General features: G+C 40.4%; 1 protein-coding gene across 4 annotated transcripts in view; it reads left to right on the top strand.

Moving 5' to 3' along the window:
* The window catches only part of CDK5RAP2 (CDK5 regulatory subunit associated protein 2), a 183,965-nt gene that overhangs the window by 71,824 nt on the left and 99,826 nt on the right, over nt 1–12,315 (top strand). The window lies entirely within an intron of this gene.

The following is a 12,315-nucleotide window of genomic DNA, read 5'->3' as shown; positions in this document are numbered from 1 at the left end:
CTTGGTTGATGCAGGGTTGCTGCAGACCTTGAATTTGTAAAATACAAAATCTCTGTGAAGTGCAGTAGAGCAGAGCACAATGAAATGAACTATGCCTGTACCTGCTTCATAGGGTTGTGAGAGTTGAGTGAGGTGATGGGTAAAGTGCCCAGCACTCTCCTAAATGTCATAGAGTTTGTAGAAGAAAATGTTGGGTGGTATTTTATGAGAATGATTGTTGACAGCCTGAGTAATCAAACTGGGCCTTGTGGAAGAGGTGGCACTTGAATTGTGCCTTGAAGGATAGCGTGCTTTCTCTAGGTGGAACTGGAGGGAATTTGTACTTTTTCCAGGTGGAGGGGACTGGTAGATACAGGCAGAGAGCCTGAAAGTATGTTAATGAAGTGGTTGGATGAAGGGGACTGGTTGCAGATAAAGCTGAAATGTAAGCTGAAGCCCACTAGTAGGAGCCTTGAGTAGACTCCTCGTAGGGTAGCTTCGTTCTGCAGTTAACTTGGACTCACTGAAGGATGCCAAGCAGAGACGTAATGATCAGAGGTCTACATGTGGCTTAGTGGGGTGAACCCAGAAGCAGCGAGACCAGTTAGGAAGCTGTTGCAGCTGACTGGCTGGGAGCTGAGTTCTGAAGAAGGCAGAGGCAGTGGGATGCGGGGTAGGGAGCTGTCTGGTGGGAGGAATACCTTTCTTAGTACTGCAGTTTCTACCCTTCTTCCTTTCTAATTAAGGAAGGAGGAGTTACTAATCTGAGTGATGAGAGTTCAGGATATTTTGGGGGCCATCTTTGTTAATGGGTGAGTTATAAGAACCCAAGTTCCAGATTCTTTTGCTTTCCTGCTCCAGATGTAGCCAGGCCTAGCCTTTGCTGGGCAGGCCGACTCCCTCATTTCCTCATCAGTCATCTTTGTGCACTTCTACTTGAGTAAGAGGACTTGGGCAGCTCCCTAAGCTGCATACACCCTCCCTTTTCCCAAACAATAACAACATCAACTACCCCAAACCCTTAATTTTATCAGAAAGCACTTATCTGGATATGAGATTGTCACAGAATTGTATTTTGATTCCCATTCTGCTATTGTTGTGTATAACTCCTTTGAGAACTCTGGGGATAGCCGGACTGATTGACAGGGCAGGATTTGGACACTCTTGGCCATGAAAAGCACCAAATCCTCGCTTTTCATCTCCCAGGTGCTCTATGTTGAGGGTGTGCCACACCTTAAGGCCTGGGTTAACTGTTGGATGACAAGGTGCCTGTGAGAGGGAGGGGCAAGAGTTGAACCTTGTGGTGGGGTGGTGGTGGTGGTGATGGCATGGCCATGTGAGGAAACCGGGTAGTGAGGATCAGCCTGGGGGTTGTATGTAGGGGCAGAGAGAGGTGAGACGGCTTCATTTGCTCTGCACTAGCTTCTGTGCTGGGCACCCATTGTGCATTCTCTCCTCCAGACCTCCAAGGACCCTGGGAGTTTGCATTATTATCTTCATTTACCGGAAAGGAAACACTCAGAAAGATTTAAGTTATTCATCTCTGGTCACACTGCTAGTTAGCAGTAGAGGCAGGATTCAAGACTAGGGCTGTCTGTTTTCACAGTCCAGGAATATCGAAGGAGGTTTGGAAAAACCACCCAACATGATCAATTTTCAGTTCTGATTGTTGTACTCAGGCAAGACATGCCATCTCCATGCCTCCCCAAAACATTTATTAGAACCCCACTGGTGGAAAGTGCATGAACCTGTCTGTCGTCTTTGTGTTGCCATGGCAGCCACTCTTCTTCAGGGCCACCTCTGCACACAAACCTGCCCTCCCGCTATGGTCATTTTACTTCAAACCTTCTTTGACTGCTCTTCATATGAGGTTGAAGGTGCTTGGTTCTGCCCCATTCATTAGAAGGAGGGCCTCAGTCTCAGGCTAGAGAGTCCATCAATCCAAGTCCTTAAGAAATGATAAATTAATTTCAGGTATTGAAATTATTGGCTAGTGGAAGCCTATGTCACAGAGTGGTTTTATGTTTTCTTTAGCCTTAACAATAGCACATTTGGGTGGAAAAAGCACAGAATTTGGGGTCACACTGACTGGGGTTTGGATTTCAGCGCTAGAACTTACCAGAGCTTTTGTAAAGCTTTGTGAAAATCTCTCAATCTCTGTGGGCCTTAGTTCTCTTTCTGTAAAAACAGGACTAATAATACTTACCACGTAGGCAGTCATTAGGGTTGGAGATGTTTTGTGTAAAAATGCCTTGGCCTGTGCTTGGTTCATAGCTCGTGCTCAGTAAATGGTGGTTTCCATAACTAATGAGTAAAATAAGAGAAGTGGTCTATACTCTTTGGTGTCCTAACTTTCCCCAAGGTCCTGATGGTGCTGTGGGCCTTCTACCTGTCCCCCCAACCCCAAATGTACACGCACACAAATTTGCATAGGATCCCTGGCCCAGTCAATGGTCCTTAGGTTAAGAACTCCTAATCTTGGGGAATGACAAAACTACATGTCCTTTGTGGAATTCTGTAACAGGTCATTTTCACGTTGTCAACTCTGTTAGGGGATTTGTGGGAGAAATGTGGCATGTTAATAGCCCTTATTGCTTAAGCCATATAAGACGTTCTTAACCTAGGTAGCTGAATTACAAATTAAAAGGAAATTAAAAGGAGAATGGGATAAATGGTTGCTGAATGCATATACATACACTGGAACTTGAACCAGACATCAAAATATGGGTCTGATAGTCGTTTGTGTAGAGGAGGAAACTGAATCTCGGAAATGAGGTAAGTGGACCTGTAATTACTGTGCACAGGAAAAGTGCACACTCGTTACTCAGCATGATACATGAACATTTTTAGAATTAACGGGTGTGCACGATCTTTCTAGGATGACATACACATTTATTGTGAATTTAAAGGTGTACCGAAATGGCTGGCTTAACACAGGTTTTATAGTTATTCTTCAAAGCATTTTTCAGAAGATTTCTAAAAGTGAGTGTTAGATATACATTAAGTGGACTGGGATCATTGCGTTAGTGAGTCATGCAAAAGAGATATAAACCACGGTGTGGAGGCGAACTGAGAAGATTTGGAATGAGAGAGACCTGGAATAAGGCAGGTGCTGTCCCTTGGTGACTGTGATCTTAGGCAAATTACCTGTCTCGGCCTGTTTCCTCATTCATAAAATGGGAGCAGTCCCATCCATCTCATTCCTTGATTCATTCAGTCATCCAACAGATGCTTATTGAGTGCTTTCCTGGGTATCTATTGCTGCATAACGAATTACCCCAAAACAACAATCATTTCATTATACCTCATGAGTTTGTGAGCCAAGGACTTGGGCAGGGCATAGCTGGGTTTTCTGCTCCACGTGGCCCAGGTTACTCATGGTCTTCAGCTGGTGGATGGGGTGGGCTGGAGAGTCCATGATTCTTCAGTCACATGTCTGGTACCTTGTCGGGGATGGCTGGAAAGAACAGAAACTGACACAGTGTCACTTCTGCCATATTCTTTCTCATGGTCACAGCAGGTGCTACGCCGCCCAGATTCAATAGGAGGGGACATAGACTCCACACCTCTTGATGGAAGGAAAGTCAAATAATTTATGGCTATGTTTAAACTGCCACAGTGTCTGCTATGTGCCAGGTACCATTCTAGGTGCTGGAGATACAGCGGCAAACAAAATACACAAAACTCCCTATCTTCATGGAACTTGCATTCTGGTGGGAAAACTGCTGGTGGGAAAACTGCAAGCAAAATACACATATAAATTAAATACCATATTAGGAGGTGTCATGGGGCACAATGGTGAAGGGAAGGAATATGGAGAATAGGGTGGATGGTCAGGGAAGACTGGTCTGAGAAGATGATGGTTGAGCACACACTTGAAGAAAGTAAGGGAGCAACCTGGAGAACTTTCCAGATAGAGCATCAGGCTTAAGGGCTCTGATCTGGTGTGTAAGAGGAATGGCAAGGCAGCCAGGGTTGCTGGAGCAGAACTGGTTGGGGAGAGCCACGGGAGAAGAGGGCAGCGAGGTCAGGGGGGTCCAGCTGGTGGGGGCCTTGTGGGTCATCGTATGTTGTGAAGAGTAAATGCGTCATTATGAAAGTGTCTAGCACCTTGCCTGGAACAATGATAGGCGCTTGACACACAGTAGCATCTATTATTAATAGAACTCAGATGTGGGAGCTCCCAGGTGTAGGAATTTTAAGGTATGGTAGTTCCCAGGCCCCCCCTTACTCCACTCAGTACCCACTCTTTAGCCACAGCTGCTCTTCTGGCACTGGTGGTATTGACTATTTCTGAGCAGTCACCGGCCAGCAAAACACAATCAGGAAGGCAAAAACATGATGATATCCATTTGAAAGGTGAACCCTCATAATCAGCCTCTTCTCTAATAGCATTAGTATGGTAGCTAGACCTTGCCCTGGTAGATTTTGTAATGTAGGGGGAAAATGAGCTTATGTGTGTATGTTTGTGTATGTACACCTTGGGTGATTCTTGAGAGATCAGCTTTTCATTATGACTCTCCTTGAAACTATTTTCATTCATGGCCCACAAGGACAATTTGTACAAGGAGAAATTCAAACAATAGTCAAATATATAGAAGCATGATTGGCAATCAAAGAATGCAGATTCAAACACTTGTGAAGAACCTTTTTATACCAATTAAATTAGCAAACATTTAAGAAAATATCAGTGCTGATGAGGATGTGGTGAAACAAAAAACTCCCACTTGGTGATTGCATTTTTGCCACTGTTTTTTTGGAAGGAAGTTTGTCACTTTATAGAAAGAATCCTGAAAACATGCTTACCCTTGGGCCAGTAATTTTACTTTTGGGGATTTAGCCTAAGAAAACAAATCAGAATTTAGGAAAAAAAAAACTTGTTTTATGCTCACAGCTCTTCCTTTTTGTATTTTCTGTAGTAGCAAACAGTTGGTGACAGTGGGAAAGTAGTTAAGTGACCTAAGAGATATGCATTAAAATTGGTCAGCATAACGATCATGTGGTATCTTTCACTTTAGGCACTGCCTCGCCACCTGTCCTGCCTTTCCTTTAGACTAAAAGGATGAGCAGAGCCAAGTTGGAAGCTCCGTATTATGGCAGCCCTCTAGACCATCCTCATCTCTGTACTTTAAACGAAACAAAACAAAAAACTTTTCTTGACTTTATTCTCTTAAACTTTTCTTTTTGTTTAATAGTTCTTTTATGTCATCATTAATTAATTGCTCTATGCTCTTTGTAGGCCATATAGTATAATGGAGTAAAGTGAAATGGGGTAAAGTCCATACCAAACTTAAAACTATAAAAATTAGGGCTGCAGATGGACAAGAACTGAAAGGAGCACCTACTGTTTGAAAATGGTTTAATATATTGCCATGACTGGATTTTGGGGGAATGTTTTTATTCTTTAGCTTTAGAATTCTGTTAATGTTGCTTTAGTATCATTTGTATAATAATATAAAAAACCCTTTCTTTCCTTCTCCAGAACTGAATTTCTGTTTACTGACATTTATAATTCATGATAGGTTCTTGGCCTGGCTGTTTGGAGTAAAGGTTTAGGGCAATCTCATCATCATCTTTTTGCCCAAGAAAAAAATTAACAATTTTTAAAGCATTTTAAAAAATGTTACTTTACCAATTATGAATGTAGTGTCTGCTTAGTGTGAAATATTTTAAAATTGAGAAAAGAATAACACAATTTAAAAAATCATCTATAATCATGTGTTCTGATACTTCTTGCAGGTTTCTAATAAGTACCTCAAAAAAAAAAAAAAGCCTGCTCATTATGGAAAATTTCAAATACCCACAAAAGGAGAGAGAATAGTACATTGAACCCCTATGTGTTTGTCTCCCAGCATTAGCTAAACTGAGAGCTAATCTTGTGTCATCTCTGCCCTCCCCCTCATTCCCTCCTTTTCAACACTGAATTATTTTAAGCAATTCCCAGACATACTACTTTATCAGTATTTCAGTATGCTTTAAAAAGTACCATTTTCACATTAAAAAGGGTAGTAAGCTCTTAAAATTGCCAAATAACCAATAAATGTTTAGGTTTCCCTGATTGTCTCATTAAAAACAATTGTTTGAAATAGTTTGTTTAAATCAGGATCCAAGGAAGGGTGTGGTGGCTCATGCCTGTAATCCCAGCACTTTGGGAGACTGAGATGGGAAGATTGCTTGAGCCCAGGAATTTGAGATAAACTTGGACAACTTAGTAAGACCTTGTTTCTAAAAAAAGATAAATCATGATCCAAACAAAGTATATACATTGCATTTTATTTACTTATTTATTTATTTATTTTAGAGATGGGGTCTTGCCATGTTGCCCAGGCTGGTGTCAAATTCCTGGGCTCAAGTGATCCTCCTGCCTTGGGCTTCCAAAGTGTTGGTATTACAGGCGTGAATCACCACACCCATCGATATATTTTTTTTTAAAAACCTTTTTATTTTGAAATAACTTTAAACATACAGGAAAGGTGCAAAAACAATATAGAGAGTTCCCATATATCCCCTAGTGTTAACATTTTGCATAACTGGCATGCTTACCAGTATCAGGAAATTAACATTGATGCAACACCATGAACTAATCTACAGACTCTATTTGAATTCTGCCAGTTTTCCCATGAGTGACCCTTTTCTGGTTCAGGATCTCATGAAGGATCCACATTGAATTGTCATGTCTGCTTAGTCTTGGCTAATCTGGAACAGTTGCTCAGATTTTGTCTTTTATGACCTTGACTGGTTTGAAGAGGACTGGTCAGTTATTTTGTGAAATGTTCTTTTTTTTTTTTTTTTTTATTGTGAACAATTTTATTTATTTATTTATTTATTTATTTTTTATTATTATTATACTTTAAGTTTTAGGGTACATGTGCACAATGTGCAGGTTAGTTACATATGTATACATGTGCCATGCTGGTGCGCTGCACCCACTAACTTGTCATCTATCATTAGGTATATCTCCCAGTGCTATCCCTCCCCCCTCCCCCCACCCCACAACAGTCCCCAGAGTGTGATGTTCCCCTTCCTGTGTCCATGTGTTCTCATTGTTCAGTTCCCACCTATGAGTGAGAATATGCGGTGTTTGGTTTTTTGTTCTTGCGATAGTTTACTGAGAATGATGATTTCCAGTTTCATCCATGTCCCTACAAAGGACATGAACTCATCATTTTTTATGGCTGCATAGTATTCCATGGTGTATATGTGCCACATTTTCTTAATCCAGTCTATCGTTGTTGGACATTTGGGTTGGTTCCAAGTCTTTGCTATTGTGAATAGTGCCGCAATAAACATACGTGTGCATGTGTCTTTATAGCAGCATGATTTATAATCCTTTGGGTATATACCCAGTAATGGGATGGCTGGGTCAAATGGAATTTCTAGTTCTAGATCCCTGAGGAATTGCCACACTGACTTCCACAAGGGCTGAACTAGTTTACAGTCCCACCAACAGTGTAAAAGTGTTCCTATTTCTCCACATCCTCTCCAGCACCTGTTGTTTCTGACTTTTTAATGATCGCCGTTCTAACTGGTGTGAGATGGTATCTCATTGTGGTTTTGATTTGCATTTCTCTGATGGCCAGTGATGATGAGCATTTTTTCATGTGTTTTTTGGCTGCATAAATGTCTTCTTTTGAGAAGTGTCTGTTCATGTCCTTTGCCCACTTTTTGATGGGGTTGTTTGTTTTTTTCTTGTAAATTTGTTTGAGTTCATTGTAGATTCTGGATATTAGCCCTTTGTCAGATGAGTAGGTTGCGAAAATTTTCTCCCATTTTGTAGGTTGCCTGTTCACTTTGATGGTAGTTTCTTTTGCAGTGCAGAAGCTCTTTAATTTAATTAGATCCCATTTGTCAATTTCGGCTTTTGTTGCCATTGCTTTTGGTGTTTTAGACATGAAGTCCTTGCCCATGCCTGTGTCCTGAATGGTAATGCCTAGGTTTTCTTCTAGGGTTTTTATGGTTTTAGGTCTAACGTTTAAGTCTTTAATCCATCTTGAATTGATTTTTGTATAAGGTGTAAGGAAGGGATCCAGTTTCAGCTTTCTACATATGGCTAGCCAGTTTTCCCAGCACCATTGATTAAATAGGGAATCCTTTCCTCATTTCTTGTTTTTCTCGGGTTTGTCAAAGATCAGATAGCTGTAGATATGCGGCGTTATTTCTGAGGGCTCTGTTCTGTTCCATTGATCTATATCTCTGTTTTGGTACCAGTAGCATGCTGTTTTGGTTACTGTAGCCTTGTAGTATAGTTTGAAGTCAGGTAGCGTGATGCCTCCAGCTTTGTTCGTTTGGCTTAGGATTGACTTGGCGATGCGGGCGCTTTTTTGGTTCCATATGAACTTTAAAGTAGTTTTTTCCAATTCTGTGAAGAAAGTCATTGGTAGTTTGATGGGGATGGCATTGAATCTATAAATTACCTTGGGCAGTATGGCCATTTTCACGATATTGATTCTTCCTACCCATGAGCATGGAATGTTCTTCCATTTGTTTGTATCCTCTTTTATTTCCTTGAGCAGTGGTTTGTAGTTCTCCTTGAAGAGGTCCTTCACGTCCCTTGTAAGTTGGATTCCTAGGTATTTTATTCTCTTTGAAGCAATTGTGAATGGGAGTTCACTCATGATTTGGCTCTGTTTGTCTGTTATTGGTGTATAAGAATGCTTGTGATTTTTGTACATTGATTTTGTATCCTGAGACTTTGCTGAAGTTGCTTATCAGCTTAAGGAGATTTTGGGCTGAGACAATGGGGTTTTCTAGATATACAATCATGTCATCTGCAAACAGGGACAATTTGACTTCCTCTTTTCCTAATTGAATACCCTTTATTTCCCTCTCCTGCCTGATTGCCCTGGCCAGAACTTCCAACACTATGTTGAATAGGAGTGGTGAGAGAGGGCATCCCTGTCTTGTGCCAGTTTTCAAAGGGAATGCTTCCAATTTTTGCCCATTGAGTATGATATTGGCTGTGGGTTTGTCATAGATAGCTCTTATTATTTTGAGATACGTCCCATCAATACCTAATTTATTGAGAGTTTTTAGCATGAAGCGTTGTTGAATTTTGTCAAAGGACTTTTCTGCATCTATTGAGATAATCATGTGGTTTTTGTCTTTGGTTCTGGGGGCAATGAAGTCCGTCGGAGTCAAAGGAATGAGAAAAGACAGTTTGAGAGAGAAAGTGGGACCAGGGGGCCATCGCTAAATATGGAGGCTGCGAAGGCCCGGAGCTCTGGAAGCCCAGACTATTTATTGGTGATCAAACAAAGAAACAGGTGGTGAGAATATGGGAAAGGGCAAGCACATTATCTACAGCTGTGACGGTTTAGCATTTCCTTTGTGGCATATGGAACATGTTCTGCTACTTGAGATAATGGAGAGCAGGTTCTTTTAACTCAAGATACAATCCATCCTGGGAGAGCAAGGAGCAAGGAGCCAGCAAGTCTAGACACATTCTAGAGCCACAAGGGATTTTATGCCCTGAGCCCTGGATTCTATCCAAGCCACGAGGGGTTTTATGCCCTGGGCTTAGATTATGGTGCGTCAGGGTAGCCTTCCACCCTTTAGTACAGAGCTTGGTGTTCCAAAGGCCACAAGGGGTTTTAGATCCTGAACCCCGGACATGTTCCAAGACTCTTTTACATTATGTCAGATATCAAGCCCTGCCTCAGCTTCTCCCAACACTCAGCTTTTCTCCCAACACTCTCATGATTAGATTGAGGTTATGTGTTTTTGGCAAGAATAGCATGGAAGTGATGTGGTCTTCTTAGTGTATTGTATTTGGAGGTGTGTAATGTCAATCTGTTACTATTGATGAGGTAAGTGCTAGTCACTTGGTTAAAGTGGAATCTTCTGGGTTTCTTCACTATAAAGTCACTATTTTGTTCCCTTTATAATTAATTTTGTGGGGAGATCTTTTGAGACTATATGAATATCCTACTTCTCGTCATACTTTGAAGAATTCTAGCATCCATTGATGATTCTTACCTGCAACAGCTACTACTGTGGTGTTTATCTAGTTGTTATTTTCTTTTTCTGTCTTTCCTTCTACTCTTATTAGTTGTAAGATTACCATGAGGAAGAACTGTCCTCTTCCTCCTCCTGCATTTATTATTTGTTTCTATCAGTATGGACTTGCGGATATTGTTTTACTCTATAAGTTATAAGCCATTACTATCATTATTTATTTTATTGTTCAAATTGACCCAGATTTGGCCATTGGGAGCTCCTTCGAATTTATTCCTGTGCCTTTTCAACATGACTCCTCATTTTTTGAGCAATTCCTTGCTTTCTAGGAGCACAAGATCTCCTGGGCTCATCTCGTATTATATTTTCCCTGCTCCAGGCCTGGAATCAAGTATTTTCCCAAGAAACACTGGTTTCTCTTATTAGAAAATGATATTTAGAAACCAAGATGTGAATGATAGGTATCCTCATTACTACTGGAGTGTTATTGCCTCTAAGATTTGTCAGTGTACAGAGCTGAAATATGTGTATTGACACATGCATACAAACGTCTGTATTTCTATATCTTTCCAATTCTCTGTGTGTGTGTGTGTGTGTGAGTGTGTGTGAGAGTGTGTGTGATCATGAATTCAGACTGATTCTGCAGAGTTCATTCTTCCCTTTCTTTCCTTTTTTTTTTTTTTTTAACTGAGTCTTGCTGTACCACCCAGGCTGGAGTGCAGTGGCGCCATCTTGGCTCACTGCAACCTCTGCCTCTCGGGTTCAAGCGATTCTCCTGCCTCAGCCTCCCAAGTAGCTGGGATTATTGGCATGTGCCACCACGCCCTGCTCATTTTTGTATTTTTCATAGAGACAGGGTTTCTCCATGTTGGCCAAGCTGGTCTCAAACTCCTGACTTCAAGTGACCTGCCTGCCTCGGTCTCCCAAAGTGCTGAGATTACAGGCCAACTTTTTAACTTACTGTTTAATAAGTAAGCAGGTTCTCCCTCCTTTTTTTAACCCCATGTAATTTATTTGTTGAATATGTTGGGTCGTATGTTCTTTAGAGTTTTTCACATTATGGATTTTGCTGACTGTTTCTGTATTGTCATTTGACTTATTTCTCTGTTGACTCTGTTTCTACTAAAGTGGTAGTTTAGATAAGATGCGTGGTCAAATTCAGGTTAAATTTTTTGGCAAGATTACATCATAAATGGTCATTTGTACTTTCAAATATTTGATAGTCCCTCTTTTTGTGATGTTACTAGCTATCGATCATTTGCAAATGATGATAATTTGATTTCATTATTCCTTCTTTTATAGCTGAATATGTCTATAAAGAGAAACTTGGTTTTTCATCACCTGTTTAGTTACCCTGAGGTGCAGCTCATACAGGAAAGTGAAAACAAGTTCCCTAGAATCCTCCAGTGGTGACTGTATTATTAGCTTTGTATTGCTGCTGCAACAAATTACCACAAACTTGGTGCTTCACAATACAAATCTATTATCTTGCAATTCTAGAAGTCAGAAGTCTGAAATGGGTCCCACTGGACTAAAATCAAGGTGTTGGCAGGGCTGCATTCCTCCTGAAGGCTCTAGAGGAGAGTCAGTTCCTTGCCTTTTCCAGCTCCTAGAGCCTACCAGATTTCTAGGTCTGAGTCCCCTTTCCATCCTCAGAACCAGCAGTATAGTTGCATATATGCAGGTGATACTGATTATGCTGTTGTAGGGACTATACTTTAGAACCACTGCTTTGAAGAACCCTGTTCTTTTCTATAGGAAAAGGCGTTTAGAGACTATAGTCTGAATACCAGGGAGGACACCAATTCTAGCCTTTTTTAGTGAAAGAAAGGAAACAACAGAAAATAGAAGTTCATATTGATATTTCAAAATCAAATTTAGAGTGACAAGTTTTAACTTCTTTTATGTTTGTATTTCTTTTCTACTTAAAGTTTTGGGTTTTATGACAATAACTGTTTAATAAATATATATGTTATATATACCCACACAGTTTCAGAATAACATTACCAATATCATTACTTATAACATGATTGCTAAAAACAGTTTAAGATTTTTTTTTACAACCTCTTTTGTGCTTAGAGAAATGTCCCACTAGGGGTGTAAAAATTATTCTGCTTCAAAGTTATTGAAATAGTTTCTGTCTGTTTGGTTAACCAGTTAACTGGTTACAAAGTTAGATTCATTTGTTTGTTTGCTCTTTTTTCAGTTTTAGGGGATTTTTATTTTATTTTTAAGATAATTGTATAAACGTTTAAATGATTGCAACGTCACATCTGTAAAATGAGTTCTAGTTTCTTTGTCCCTTCTACCTTGTTCTCTCTTATACCTTATGGGCAGTCATTTAATTTGTTTTATGGTTAAATAAATGGCAGTATGCTATCC

Source organism: Pongo pygmaeus, chromosome 13, assembly GCF_028885625.2.
Source record: "Pongo pygmaeus isolate AG05252 chromosome 13, NHGRI_mPonPyg2-v2.0_pri, whole genome shotgun sequence".
NCBI classification, from domain to species: domain Eukaryota; kingdom Metazoa; phylum Chordata; class Mammalia; order Primates; family Hominidae; genus Pongo; species Pongo pygmaeus.
This window is presented reverse-complemented; position numbering and strand designations above follow the sequence as displayed.